General features: G+C 45.9%; 1 long non-coding RNA gene across 1 annotated transcript in view; it reads left to right on the forward strand.

Annotated features, from left to right (window-relative positions):
* The window catches only part of LOC142071148 (uncharacterized), a 71,806-nt gene extending 62,547 nt beyond the window's left edge, over positions 1-9,259 (forward strand). Inside the window, exon 3 of the long non-coding RNA XR_012667151.1 lies at positions 8,705-9,259. This is a non-coding gene — a long non-coding RNA (uncharacterized LOC142071148). The remainder of the gene's footprint in view (positions 1-8,704) is intronic.
* The last annotated feature ends 6,742 nt before the right edge of the window (positions 9,260-16,001 follow it).

The following is a 16,001-nucleotide window of genomic DNA, read 5'->3' on the forward strand; positions in this document are numbered from 1 at the left end:
CCATAACCAGATCTGGCAAAAGTCTCTGTTCTAAAATCCTCCAGGCTTAATACAGTCAGAAAAAGAGCCTGAGCTATGAAGCTTGGAGCGATACCTTATTGAGTTCCTTATGCTAAACTTTTAGCCTTCACCCTCAGTGTGCCGTGCAAAAGGGAACAAGATCACAGCAGAGGATGTGGCTGAGCAGGATGCTCCCCTTGTTCTGTATAAGCATTTTCCTCCTGCATAAAATACCCGTGCAGAGTTCTAGGAGTTCTTATTGTAGCCCTTAAGCGGCGTACCATTCTCATTGCTGTTAATAAGAGGTACACACTTACCAGAAGAAGGGAGATGCCCCTGGAGAGATGGTTGGCTGAACTGTTGAGTCTGATTCATGGACAATTAAAGTGTCTAAACTTTTAGATTTTTTGTAATTTTCAGTATAAAAAAATACTGGATGAGATATTTTAATGCTTCCTTCCTATCAAAGGATCCGAGTAGTATATATTACATTTCACCTTCCTCAAGTTTTTCCTGTAATCTAGGTCAAAGATCTAGTTTCATGTCATCCAGGCCATTGACATCAGAGTTTGGTTGTTCAAATACATAGGATCAATACTTTCCTTGAATTTTTGCAGCCTCTGTCCTTGAAAGCACAGGATCTCTCACTGGACATGAATCTAGCATCAATGTTTCCCCAGGTTCTGTTTTTCTGTCATAGTTTTGCGGCAGGCTTAAAATCAATTCCTGGATCTGAAGCCAAAATGAGGAGCCTTTGCCACCCCAGCTCCAAGTGCTTCAGAAAGAAACAGTTCTCAGGCCGTGTCTACCTTGCAAAGCTTTTCCAGTTATACTGGTGTAATTATACTAATGTAGCTAAACAGACACCATTATAGTGGTGTAACTGGCCATGTCAACACTATTATTTGGCTTTAAAAGTGGCTTTTTCCATTTTAACTTAAACCCCTTCCAAAGAAACGTAAATTAAACAGGAAAAAGCCACTCTTATACCAGAATAAATGCATCTACAGGGGAGCTATACCAGTATAATTCTAATGCTTTAAATTTACACCTTTTTAAAGCCCTACTCAAATTGCAGGATGATTGTCAAAACGTTGCAGCTGAGTTGCGGACAAGCCATGAAAAATTATGTAAAAATAATAATGGACCTTATTATTTGAGGTAATAAAGTCCATTATTACTTTCTGCAATTTTCTGCTGTCGGCTGCCCGGAGCTGACAGTAGATGCTCCCATTCTCATCCCCGCACCCAGCAGGGCTCTACTGTCAAAATTGTGGTGAAAGCCTAATATTGTGGAATCTGCAATTTCTGCAATATCACAAGTTAAGTTGGGCCTTACCCCCTGCCTTATGTTGGTATTATTCCTCCATATAGATAAGCTCAAAGAAATGTTCAACAACATGTATTAGATAACCATAAGGCTCTATTGTATATTAATAGATTACATACAAAGGGGCAAGTTCTGGATAATGTAGGACAAGGGACACAAGCATATAAATAAGTGCATACTTTGCGTCAAATTCTCTGCTCATGTAAATTAGCAGAACACTATAAAAGTAAATAGAGCTACACCCCTTTACACCAGAGATTTGCCCCAAAATATATGCTGCAAAAAGCATTAACATTCATCCATCTACTAGCTGTAAACAGCCAAAAAAAACCCCAAACAACCATGTGTGTATGGCTTGGTTAAGTTGCCCATATATGTGCCTACAGGCTCCAGTACTGTGTTCCCTTTATATTCGTCCGTGGCTCATGCTCATGCTCATGCAATGGCCATCTGTAACTTTCTGGAGTGTTCAAATACAGGTGCCCCAACAAAGGTGACCGCAAGAGCTGCAGAGTGAACATGTGTTCCTATTTTATTTTTATGGCATGACCTAAGTGTACACCCACCCCAAAGTGTGATCTTTTGGCTGTGCTTTCACTTCAGTTAGAAAGAAAGCCAAAGGTTGGAACAATGTTGTTTGTACCCAATTTCTATTTATTCCTTCTGGTTTTAATTTTTCCTGCATTTGGTTTTTAATTCTTCCAGGATTTTGTTTGAGATTGGTAGGTTTTTTAATCCAAGATAGTTCTAACATTGCCAGGTCAACTAGTACAATAGCAAAGCAAATATTTTATTGTCCGAACAGGTTTAGATGAAAATTGGTAGATAACAGTGGGGCAACTTATCTTCAGAGGAAACCTCACTTCAACCACAGCATAGTGCATTTTCAAGAGATCCTTTTAGGCAGGCAGGCAACCAAAAATATGTTTTATCCCTACATTTTAAGTAGCAAAGGGAACTAGCCAAGATGGTTTGTTGTGAGATCCTCAGAGCTGGGACCATCCTAAGCATTTGGAAAGCCCCTAGCACAGGGGTGGCCAAACTGTGGCTCCAGAGCCCTGTGCGGCTCTTCAGAAGTTAATATGCGGCTCCGTGTATAGGTACCGACTCTGGGGCTGGAGCTTTCCAGTGTTCTAGGGGGTGCCCACGGCTCAACCCATGGCTCTGCCACAGGCCCAGCCCCCACTCCACCCCTTCCCGCCCCCTCCCCTGAGCCTGCTATGCCCTCAGTCCTCCCCCTCCCCCACAGAGCCTCCTGCATGCCATGAAACAGCTGATCGGGAGGGCTGCTGGGGGGCAGAATACACTGGGAGTGGTGGGTGGGGAGCTGATTGGGGGGGTGGCTGATGATGTATTACTGTGGCTCTTTGGCAATGTACATTGGTAAATTCTAGCTCCTTCTCCCATTCAGGTTGGCCACCCCTGCCCTAGCACATAGCAGATGACACCATAAATAATAATCATGTCTGAGATTCCCTGGTAAGCTTAAGGATCGAATCTGCTATGATGAACCGCTGCTGTTATTGGGTCAAAACATACCCGCCCTTACTCAAGCACTGAAGCCAATGGGTAATTTGGTCAAGGCCTGCAAGCCACATATTGCTTGGATGCCCTCCATGCCCAGCACACACATTGACATTAATTAGAGCACTGTCTGAGAGGTCTCACAGGATCAGGCCCAAGTAAGAACTGTGGCATTTGATCCATGGACATTATATTTTCCAAGGAACTTTTTCCAAGAGGATAAAATTGGAACTCCCCTGGGGCAAAGAACCAAAATGCTCAGCATCATTTCAATGAAAGGCAAAGGCAGCGAGGCAAGACACATGGAAATCCACTTTGCCCTCATTAAAAGTCAATGGGAGCTGTGTGGGGCATTCCTTGTGACATGGATTGTCTTGTTGTTCTGGGTTTGTACTGCGCCTAGCACAATGGGGTCCTGCTCCATGACTAGGGATCCTTAGTGCTACAGTAATTCTATTACTACTAATAATAATAATATCCAAATACAGAATTAGGACCACTGTTTTTATTAGACATCATGATGCAGCACCTAAAGACCCACATTCTATTCCCGAGCTGGCTACTGACCTACTGTGTAACCTAAGCAAAGTCACTTCACTTCTCTCTGCCTCAATTACTCTCTCTCTAAAATAGGGATAAAAATAATACTCTCCTTTGTAAAGTGCTTTGAGCTGTGGTATATGAAAGCTAAGTATTATAAGTTTATGAAACAATAGAAACGTAAATTAGAAGAAATTATTAAGAAACAAATTACTGTCCCTCAAAAGAATTATTAAATTATAGTAATGCCACAGGTTATTACTTGTTTATATTTCAACCCTCATTTTAAAAGGTTTTCTTCCTCTCACACTGTCTCTCTAAGCTAGTCAGTGTGTATCACTAATTCTTAGCAGCTCCCAGCACAAAGGACCTGCACTGTCATAAAATAAACTGCAGTTCACAGATGATCATATTTCACTAACTGAGTGGCCTTTACAAGGGGAAAAAAAAACAAACAAATCCCTTTTCATTGGGTTTAAATGGAGAGCACATGGGAGGGACAGAGAGAGGTGTGTTCTATTTAAGCTACAAGTTCTCAGAGGCCTGGTCTACACTACGAGTTTAGGTTGAATTTAGCAGCATTATCTCAATTTAACCCTGCACCCGTCCACACAATGAAGCCCTTTTTTTGACTTAAAGGGCTCTTAAAATCAATTTCTTTACTCCACCGCCGCCAAGGGGATTAGCGCTGAAATCGGCCTTGCCAGGTCAAATTTGGGGTACTGTGGACGCCTTTCAATGATACTGACCTCCGGGAACTATCCCAGAGTGCTCAGCTGTGACTGCTTTGGACAGCGCTCTCAACTCAGATGCACTGGCAAGGTATACAGGAAAAGGCCCACGAACTTTTGAATCTCATTTTCTGTTTGGCCAGCGTGGCAAGCTCACCTGCACAGGTCACCATACAGAGCTCATCATCACAGGAGACCATGCAGTCCCAGAATCACTGAAGAGCTCCAGCATAGACCGAACAGGAGGTACGGGATCTGATTCCTGTTTGGGGAGACAAATCTGTGCTGGCAGAACTCCATTCAAAAAGACCAAATGCCAAAATATTTGAATAAATCTCCAGTTGCATGAAGGACAGAGGCCATAACAGGGACCCGCAGCAGTTCCACATGAAAATTAAGGAATTCAGGCAAGCCTACCAAACAACCAGAGAGGCAAATGGCCGCTCCGGTTCAGAGTCCCAGACATGCCGCTTCTATGATGAGCAGCATGCCATTCTAGGGGATGCAGCCACCACTACCCCAACCCTGTGCTTTGACTGTATCCAAGGAGTGGGACGCAACACGGAAGTGGGTTTTGGGGGTGAGGAAGATGATGATGATGAGGAGGTTGTAGATAGCTCACAGTAAGGAAGTGGAGAAACCAGTTTCCCCAGTAGTTAGGATCTGTTTATCACCCTGGACCTGGACCCAGTACCCCCCGAACCCACCCAAGGCGGGCTCCCGGACCCTGAAGGTGGAGAAGGGACCTCTGATGAGTGTACATTTGTAAATATTATACATGGTTTAAAAGCAAGCGTGTTTAATGATTAATTTTCCCTGGCATTCACAGCCAGTACAGCTACTGGAAAAGTCTGTTAACGTGTCTGGGGATGGAGCGGAAATCCTCCAGGGACATCTCCATAAAGCTCTCCTGGATGACTCCCAAAGCCTTTGCAAAAGGTTTCTGGGGAAAGCAGCCTTATTCTATCCTCCATGGTAGGACACTTTACCACGCCAGGCCAGTAGCACGTAGTCGGGAATCATTGCAGAACAAAGCATTGCAGCGTATGGTCCCGGTGTTTGCTGGCATTCAAACAACGTCTGTTCTTTATCTCTCTGTGTTACCCTCAGGAGAGTGATATCATTCATGGTCAGCTGGTTGAAATAGGGTGGTTTTAGTAAGCAGACATTCAGAGGTGCCTGCCTCATACTGGGAATGAGGGGCGATCAACAGGTTATCTCAAGTGCTTATATACGAATGCACAAAGACTTGGAAACAAGCAGGGAGAACTGGAGGTCCTGGTGATGTCAAGGAACTATGACGTGATTGGAATAACAGAGACTTGGTGGGATAACTCACATGACTGGAGTACTGTCATGGATGGTTATAAACTGTACAGGAAGGACAGGCAGGGCAGAAAAGGTGGGGGAGTAGCACTGTATGTAAGGGAGCAGTATGACTGCTCAGAGCTCCGGTACAAAACTGTAGAAAAACCTGAGTGTCTCTGGATTAAGTTTAGAAGTGTGGGCAACAAGAGTGATGTAGTGGTGGGAGTCTGCTATAGACCACCGGACCAGGGGGATGAGGTAGATGAGGCTTTCTTCCGGCAGCTCACGGAAGCTACTAGATCACATGCCCTGATTCTCATGGGTGACTTTAATTTTCCTGATATCTGCTGGGAGAGCAATACAGCGGTGCATAGACAATCCAGGAAGTTTTTGGAAAGCGTAGGGGACAATTTCCTGGCGTAAGTGCTAGAGGAGCCAACTAGGGGGGGCGCTTTTCTTGACCTGCTGCTCACAAACCAGGTAGAATTAGTGGGGGAAGCAAAAGTGGATGGGAATCTGGGAGGCAGTGACCATGAGTTGGTTGAGTTCAGGATCCTGACGCAGGGAAGAAAGGTAAGCAGCAGGATACGGACCCTGGACTTCAGGAAAGCAGACTTCGACTCCCTCAGGGAACGGATGGCCAGGATCCCCTGGGGGACTAACTTGAAGGGGAAAGGAGTCCAGGAGAGCTGGCTGTATTTCAAGGAATCCCTGTTGAGGTTACAGGGACAAACCATCCCAATGAGTCGAAAGAACAGTAAATATGGCAGGCGACCAGTTTGGCTTAATGGTGAAATCCTAGCGGATCTTAAACATAAAAAAGAAGCTTACAAGAAGTGGAAGGTTGGACATATGACCAGGGAAGAGTATAAAAATATTGCTCGGGCATGTAGGAATGAAATCAGGAGGGCCAAATCGCACCTGGAGCTGCAGCTAGCGAGAGATGTCAAGAGTAACAAGAAGGGTTTTTTCAGGTATGTTGGCAACAAGAAGAAAGCCAAGGAAAGTGTGGGCCCCTTACTGAATGAGGGAGGCAACCTAGTGACAGAGGATGTGGAAAAAGCTAATGTACTCAATGCTTTTTTTGCCTCTGTTTTCACTAACAAGGTCAGCTCCCAGACTGCTGCGCTGGGCATCACAAAATGGGGAAGAGATGGCCAGCCCTCTGTGGAGAAAGAGGTGGTTAGGGACTATTTAGAAAAGCTGGACGTGCACAAGTCCATGGGGCCGGACGAGTTGCATCCGAGAGTGCTGAAGGAATTGGCGGCTGTGATTGCAGAGCCATTGGCCATTATCTTTGAAAACTCGTGGCGAACCGGGGAAGTCCCGGATGACTGGAAAAAGGCTAATGTAGTGCCAATCTTTAAAAAAGGGAAGAAGGAGGATCCTGGGAACTACAGGCCAGTCAGCCTCACCTCAGTCCCTGGAAAAATCATGGAGCAGGTCCTCAAAGAATCAATCCTGAAGCACTTGCATGAGAGGAAAGTGATCAGGAACAGCCAGCATGGATTCACCAAGGGAAGGTCATGCCTGACTAATCTAATCGCCTTTTATGATGAGATTACTGGTTCTGTGGATGAAGGGAAAGCAGTGGATGTATTGTTTCTTGACTTTAGCAAAGCTTTTGACACGGTCTCCCACAGTATTCTTGTCAGCAAGTTAAGGAAGTATGGGCTGGATGAATGCACTATAAGGTGGGTAGAAAGCTGGCTAGATTGTCGGGCTCAATGGGTAGTGATCAATGGCTCCATGTCTAGTTGGCAGCCGGTATCAAGTGGAGTGCCCCAAGGGTCGGTCCTGGGGCCGGTTTTGTTCAATATCTTCATAAATGATCTGGAGGATGGTGTGGATTGCACTCTCAGCAAATTTGCGGATGATACTAAACTAGGAGGAGTGGTAGATACGCTGGAGGGGAGGGATAGGATACAGAAGGACCTAGACAAATTGGAGGATTGGGCCAAAAGAAATCTGATGAGGTTCAATAAGGATAAGTGCAGGGTCCTGCACTTAGGATGGAAGAATCCAATGCACCGCTACAGACTAGGGACTGAATGGCTAGGCAGCAGTTCTGCGGAAAAGGACCTAGGGGTGACAGTGGTCGAGAAGCTGGATATGAGTCAGCAGTGTGCCCTTGTTGCCAAGAAGGCCAATGGCATTTTGGGATGTATAAGTAGGGGCATAGCGAGCAGATCGAGGGATGTGATCGTTCCCCTCTATTCGACATTGGTGAGGCCTCATCTGGAGTACTGTGTCCAGTTTTGGGCCCCACACTACAAGAAGGATGTGGATAAATTGGAGAGAGTCCAGCGAAGGGCAACAAAAATGATTAGGGGTCTAGAACACATGACTTATGAGGAGAGGCTGAGGGAGCTGGGATTGTTTAGCCTGCAGAAGAGAAGAATGAGGGGGGATTTGATAGCTGCTTTCAACTACCTGAAAGGGGGTTCCAAAGAGGATGGCTCTAGACTGTTCTCAATGGTAGCAGATGACAGAACGAGGAGTAATGGTCTCAAGTTGCAGTGGGGGAGGTTTAGATTGGATATTAGGAAAAACTTTTTCACTAGGAGGGTGGTGAAACACTGGAATGCGTTACCTAGGGAGGTGGTAGAATCTCCTTCCTTAGAGGTTTTTAAGGTCAGGCTTGACAAAGCCCTGGCTGGGATGATTTAACTGGGAATAGGTCCTGCTTTGAGCAGGGGGTTGGACTAGATGACCTTCAGGGGTCCCTTCCAACCCTGATATTCTATGATTCTATGATTCTCCTGGGCAGTTTGCCTGTAGCTGAACAGAAATCTTCCCCTCTGTTAGCCACGCAGTGGGGGGAGGGGTGAAGCTGTCACCCCAGAGAATTGGGTGTGTGTGGGTGTGGGGGGGGGTATTAGTTGGTTTTCTGCTGCATGTGAACCTGGAAACTGCAGCCCCTCCTTTTAAATGGCCAACCCATTTTTAATGGCCAACCCAACGGCTACTTTGTATGGGAAATGAGGGCGCTGCTGTTTGAAACCATTCCCACATGTTAAGAAGGTTAAAGAAGCCAAAAGACTGTGGCTTACCATGGCTGCCTGCAAGCCGAATTCTGCTGCCCAGCCCTGCGTGAGTCATCTCTCACATCAAATTGGCAGACCCTCAATAAGAGGCGAAATGTGACCTTGTAATGAAAGCACATGTGCTATGTAATGTTAACAGCAAGGTTTACCATGAAAGAGTGTACCCATTGTTCTATAAAATGTGTCTTTTTAACTACCACTCTCCCTTTTTTTTCCTCCACCAGCTGGATATGCTTCTCATTCCCAGAGGCTAGTGAAGATTAGAAGGCGAAAAAAATGCACTCGTGACGAAATGTTCTCTGACCTCATGCTGTCCTCCCACACTGACAGCACAGCAAAGTACGTGGAGACAGACAATCTCAGAGTGCAGGAAAACACAATATGACCACGAGGAGAGGTGGCGGGCTGAAGATGGTAGGTGGCGTCAGCTTGCTGAAAGAAGGCAGGAGTCAATGCTCAGGCTGCTGGAGGATCAAACTCATATGCTCCAGCATATGGCTGAGCTGCAGGAAAGGCAGCAGGAGCACAGACCTTTGCTACATCCCGTGTGTAGCCAACTGCCCTCCTTCCCAAATTCCATAGCCTCCTCACCCAGACGCCCAAGAACGCGGTGGGTGGGCCTCTGGCCACCTACCCACTCCACCCCAGAGGATTGCCCAAGCAACAGAAGGCTGGCATTCAATAAGTTTTAAAGTGCTGTGTGGCCTTGTCCTTCCTTCCTCCACCACCACACCTGGAGCTTCCCTCCTCCACCACCCTTCCCGGGCTTCCTTGGCAGTTATCCCCCATTTGTGTATGAATAAATAAAGAATGCATGAATGTGAAGCAACAATGACTTTATTGCCTCTGCAAGCGGTGATCAAAGGGCGGAGGGAAGGGTGCTTAGCTTACAGGAAAGTAGAGTGAAACTGGGGTCGGGGGGGTTTCCATCAAGGAGAAACAAACAGAACTTTCACACCGTAGCCTGGCCATTCCTGAAACTGGTTTTCAAAGCTTCTCTGATGCGCACCGCGCCCTCCTGTGCTCTTCTAACCACCCTGGTGTTTGGCTGCACGTAATCAGCAGCCAGGCAATTTGCCTCAACCTCCCACCTCACCATAAATGTTTCCCCCTTACTCTCACAGATATTGTGGAGCACACAGCAAGCAGTAATAACAATGGGAATATTGGTTTCGCTGAGGTCTAATTGAGTCAGTAAATTGCGCCAGCGTGCTTTTAAATGCCCAAATGCACATTCTACCACCATTCTGCACTTGCTCAGCCTGTAGTTGAACAGCTCCTGACTACTGTCCAGGCTGCCTGTGTACGGCTTCATGAGCCATGGCATTAAGGGGTAGGCTGGGTCCCCAAGGATACATATAGGCATTTCAACATCCCCAACAGTTATTTTCTGATCTGGAAAGTAAGTCCCTTGCTGCAGCTGTTGAAACAGACCAGAGTTCCTGAAGATGCGAGCGTCATGTACCTTTCTCGGCCATCCCACGTTGATGTTGGTGAAACATTCCTTGTGATCCACCAGTGCTTGAAGCACCATTGAGAAGTACCCCTTTCAGTTTATGTACTCACTGGCTTGGTGCTCCGGTGCCAAGATAGGGATATGGGTTCCGTCTATGGCCCCACCACAGTTAGGGAATCCCGTTGCAGCAAAGCCATCCACTATGACCTGCACATTTCCCAGAGTCACTACCCTTGATAGCAGCAGCTCAGTGATAGCGTTGGCTACTTGCATCACAGCAGCCCCCACAGTAGATCTGCCCACTCCAAATTGATTCCCGAGTGACCAGTAGCTGTCTGGTATTGCAAGCTTCCACAGGGCTATCGCCACTCGCTTCTCAACTGTGAGGGCTGCTCTCATCTTGGCATTCTTGTGCTTCAGGGCAGGGGAAAGCGTGTCACAAAGTTCCATAAAAGTGCCCTTACACATGTGAAAGTTTCGCAGCCACTGGGAATCGTCCCAGACCTGCAACGCTATGCGGTCCCACCACTCTGTGCTTGTCTCCCGGGCCCAGAATCCGCGTTCCACGCCATGAACCTGCCCAATTGATACCATGATGTGCACATTGCAGGGGCCCGTACTTTGTGAGAAGTCTATGTCCATGTTCTCATCACTCTCGTCACCGTGCTGCAGTCACCTCCTCCTCACCTGGTTTCGCTTTTCTTGCAGGTTCTGGTTCTGCATATCCTGCTGGATAACGCGCACAGTGTTTATAGTGCTCATAATTGCCGCGGTGAGCTGAGTGGGCTCCATGTTCCCAGTGCTATGGCGTTTGCACTGAAAAAAGGCGCAAAACGATTGTCTGCCGTTGGTCTGATGGAGGGAGGGGCGACTGACAACATGGCTTAGAGGGTTGGCTTACAGGGAATTAAAATCAACAAAGGGGGTGGCTTTGCATCAAGGAGAAACAGAATGGCCCCCTCAAGGATAGAACTCAAAACCCTGGGTTTAGCAGGCCGTTGATTTCACGGGGGGAGGGAGGAGAAAATGAATACAAAACAAATCTGGTCTATTTCTTGTTTTGATCCACTTCATCTATCTTTATACATCTTGCTGGCAGCAGACGGTGCAGTATGACTGCTGGCCATCGTCGTCTCCTGGCTGCTCATTAGAAGACGGTGCAGTAGGACTGCCGGCAGGACTGCCAGCATGAGACCAAACTTAAAAGGGAAATGACCTGGCTGAGTCACTCCCATGTTTGCTCAGGCGCCCCTGACCGACCTCACCGAGGTCGGCTAAAACAGCACCCTGGAGTACGGCGACGATGGCTACCAGTCATACTGCACTGTCTGCTGCCAAAAGGCCATGAACTGCTGCTGTGTAGCAATGCAGTACCACGTCTGCCAGCACCCAGGAGACATATGATGACGGTTAGCTGAGCGGGCTCCATGCTTGCCGTGGTATGGCATCTGCATGGGTAACCCAGGAAAAAAGCCGTGAAACGATTGTCTGCCCTTGCTTTCACGGAGGGAGGGAGGGAACGGGGTGCCTGACGATATGTACCCAGAACCACCCACAACAATGTTTTTGCCCCATCAGGTATTGGGATTTCTACCCAGAATTCAAATGGGCAGCGGAGACTACCCACAGTGCAACAGTCCGGAAGTTGACTGTTGCCTCGGTACTGTGGACGCACTCCGCCGACTAAACGCACTTAGAGCATTTGTGTGGGGACACACACAATCGACTGTATAAAAACACTTTCCACAAAACCGACTTCTATAAATTCGACCTAATTTTGTAGTGTAGACATAGCCAGAGCAACAAAAAGACCAAGAAAGAGGAGAATGAACAACTTCAGCTAAATAATCCTTGTAGCATAATACATTCACTCTTTAAAGCGCTCCTATTGCATAGAAAGTGATGATATGAGCAACTAGATGGACAGCACATTCTTCAGCTGAAAGAGTGAACTCCGGGGAGTTTTAGAGTTAGAGAAATGCCCGTGTTCATGACTTGTTCCTTCTTTAGCATACACTGCACAAACATCCAGCCTGCTCTTCCTTGCCTTGTCTCCTACTATGCTACAGGTCGAATCTGACTTGATTCATAGTGCACTGTTAAGAGGATCTGCAATGGGTGACCCTACATTAGCTAGGTATTACAGAGCACTGAATATGGAACAGTCAATAATTTATTCTAAGCATAGCATCCTTGGGGACGTGGGTTTACAGCTAATAATATCACCTCCTACTAATCTCAGCTATTTAGAGGAGGTTTTAGCAATGAGGAATCCTCCATGGAAAGAGACTTTCAGCTTCTGGGTTCATCAGTGCATTCAGCAGCAGCAGGTGAAAATAACAAGAGGGTGTGAGAGCTGTAATTAGTGCTGTTAACTTTAGCTACGAGTCAGTCTGTCAAAATGAGCAATGGCTGGCTAGTTAACCGCAACACCCCCTTTCATAAAAGTTAAACCACAACTGGATACAATAATAAAATACAATGTTTCTGATGGTTTTTAAGCCTCACACACAATTTTCATAGATGACTGGGAGCATAGTCTAATTGATTAGTCATGGGACTGAGAGGCAGGATGGCGGGTTCTAGGCCTGCCTCTGCCATTGACATGCTTTGTGGAAGTCACCTTATGTGCCTTTTTAGATGCCAAAGTCCCTAGGTTCTCAGAGGTATTTAGGCTCTTAACTCCCATTAATTTCAGGGAGAGTTAGGTGCCTCTGAAAATCCCACTCGGGCCCAGATCCTCAAAGATATTTAGCTGCTTAACTCCCACTGAAAGTAACTCCACTGGGAGTTAGGCACCAATGTGCTTTTAAAAGTCCCTCTAGGTGCCATCTGCATCTTTCAGCATTTAAATACTTTTAAAAAAATATGGCCCTTAACCTCCATCTCTCCTCTTACCTACTCCATGAGGTGTTGTAAAGATTAACATTTGTGAAGTGCTCTGAACAAGTAGAGTGCAATAGAGGCAATCAGTATTATAATTCCATAGGATAATTGACTATCAAAGTTAGAGCTGGCCAAAACTTGGGCTCTCCAGTTCATGAGAAATTTCAAAATTTATTTTCACTCTGATTTGGGGGTCGAGTTCTCCCAGGCCTTCCAGGCTCCTAGCTCCATGGCACAGAGCCTAGAAACTCTTTTTCATTGGAGCTGGCTGGGAATTTTCCAATGAAAGGTCCTTTATAATTAAAGTTGGTCAAAAAACCTGAAAGAAATTATAAAGTCCTTTCCATTTTGCAGGATTCAGAACAGACCCCTTTAACCTGAAATTTCTGGTAAAATGTTTAGTGAATCTGTTATGGATACGTATCAAAAAACAGCTTTTCAGTTCATAAAATGGTGGGGCAGGGGTTGTTTAGTTTCCAATATATTGTTTGTTTGTTTTTTAAAAAGGCCATTTTTGAGAAATAACACAAAGCTTCATTTGAAAGATTCTGACCAGCTCTACTTAGAATATTCAACCACTGGACTGGTCTAAGACTTTGGGACTGAGATGACCCATGTCTGCTGCTAGTGTGCAGCGCGGAGGGGGGAGTGCATGAGCATGCTTAGTACAAGCCAAGCAGCAAAGTGGGGTGAGGGATGTAACCCCACATGCCCCTCCCCCCCCACACACATTACCAGTAAATTGTCTCCTATATTGCATTTTCAAGATATTGCTGGAATGCCTTTGAAACGTAAATCAAATGGTGGTACAGTGTAAGAATTCAGCCAGACCATATTAGCAAAAGCTAGTGTCTGTTTATGAGCATTTTATCTCAGTTACCACATTTTGTAATACAATATAATAACCACCTGTAAAATTAAGCAGTACAATTCATGTAAAATGCACACTGTAAAATTGACCTCCCCCATCTTTCAATTTCAGCTCTTCCGGTCCTTATGTAGAACAATTCACAAATTGTTGGACAGGCGCTGGATTTAGGCCGGAGCGGGGTAGGTTAGTTTACCCTACTGATGATGTGATGTTGCAGTCGTAATCCTGCTTGGAATAAGAGGAGCCAAAGGTCCAGGTATTTACTGTACTGTGTGCGTGTGGCAGGGAAGACTTCTTACTAATTTGTGTCATCAATGGAATTATATAGTCTCAGCACTAATTCACAGAACTGGAATTCATGCCTCCCTAATTCTTCTCAGGAGTCTGTAACTACTCATAGCACATATAGAAATGTAACCTTCAGGTCATTCAACAATGCAAACGTCTATCTTTAATATTAAAGAGCTCAGATGATGAGACCCTGGAGAAGCACTGACTCAAAACTCACTTTATTGGTATCCTTCAGAATTTAGATGAAGCTCTAGAACCCCATTAAAAGAAGTGGGCCTTATTAATTATTTATATTTTCAAGGTTGAGATTGTATATTGGAGCAACATGCATGGGCCTTGGAGGGAGGAACAAAGGTTATAAGAGGGAAGAGTTTGGGGAAGACTCCAGGAAGCCAGTCTGTGTGCACATGGCTGGAATACTAGCTGCAGTACCTCTATCAATAGTTCTTTAATAAAGAGCCAATTTAGTTTTAGAAACATGGCATCCTCTCATGTTATTACCCAGCTCATCATGCACAAAACATGCATGAGGTTCAATGAGTCATGTATGACTGTAATTAACTAGCTTGCTCAGATATCTGACCTGAAGGGAAAAATCCAAGATGCAACTTCACCTACAGCTTGGTCAGAGGTGACAATGCTAATACTGTACACTTGTATAGCACCTTTCATTCAAGGAACTCAAATTACTTCATCAAGACTGGTAGATGTTATCCTCATTTTACAAAGGGGAACCTGAAGGGCAGAATGGTAGGAGAAATGCCCCAAGTCATGCAGGGAGTCAGAGGCAAAGACAAGGCAAGAACCCAAGTCTCCAGAGTTTCAGTTTTTTGTCTGTACATACAGTTAGCTAAACAAAAACACGGTGGAAAAGTTTGACTGATTCTCAAAGGCATGCCCATCCAGCAGTGTGTATAGTAGGCAATTTTCTACCCATTACCAACTGCATCCACACAATATCGATTTCATAGCTTCAGTAGTTCAGAGTGTCTGTTTGATCCTGGAAGATTAGTACAATAAAAGCTTTTATTGGTGAGTTTTTACTTTTATTTGTGTAAGCAGTGTCAGGATGAGCTCCACCCTGACATCTGGTGGTGAGGTGTGGCAAGTTGTGGAAAAGAACTTCAGGGGCCAATCTCATTTGCATAGGCACACCCACCCCACCTAGAATGAGGCCATAGCTGCCCAAATGGTCACTTTGGCTGCTGTGGGATCCCCAGTGTCTCTGTTATTGGGGAAGGAAGAATAAATTGTTATTACCCTGATTATGGGAACTGTGCTTGGAACTGTACTTGGCCTTTTGTTATGATGGAGGGACTCACCATCAACTAAATAGCACTCGCTAGGCAAGGGTCATGGGTTTTAAAACTCTGAATTGAGAGAGGTTGGGGACAAGTATTAATACTTGGTGGCATGGGTCCCTTGGTGAGGGTCTTACATGCTAATTGCATTTCCTCCTCTCTCCACTGTGGAATATCAGAGCTAATTTTGATTCCATTAGGAGTCTAGTTACAGGCTGCTGAGCTCACTCTGGGCTAATGGTGTACCAGCACTGAGGCTCCCCTACTACAAGCTGAATTCACCAAAGAGCTGAACTGACTAAGAGCTGAAATCACTGAGTGTTGTGTTAAGTTGTGGGGAGCCCGAAGATATATTGTGGAGCAGTTTGTGGGATGGCTGGAGTGCGTTGTGGACAGGCTGGTGGAGCAGTTCGTAGGACGGCGGGAGCTGCTTGTGGGCCGCAGAGCTGAGTGAAGGAGTTTGTGGGGCGGCTGGTGGAGCGGAGCGAAGTGAAGGCATATGGAGCTGTGGGGCGGTCAGCTTCAGATCATGTAAGGTGCCTCTTACCCCCGTCCCATCTCCACCAGGTTGGGAGGTAAAGCTCCGCAGATAAACTTTTGAACTCTGGACCTGCCCTGACCAGGGACAGAGAGTTTTGGGTCATTGGACTTTTGGGACTTTGGGTGATTTGGGGTTGCTGGACTCAAGAACCAAAGGGAAAGCGGCATGCCCCAAT

Source organism: Caretta caretta, chromosome 2 (assembly GCF_965140235.1).
Source record: "Caretta caretta isolate rCarCar2 chromosome 2, rCarCar1.hap1, whole genome shotgun sequence".
In the NCBI taxonomy this organism is placed as follows: Eukaryota; Metazoa; Chordata; order Testudines; family Cheloniidae; genus Caretta; species Caretta caretta.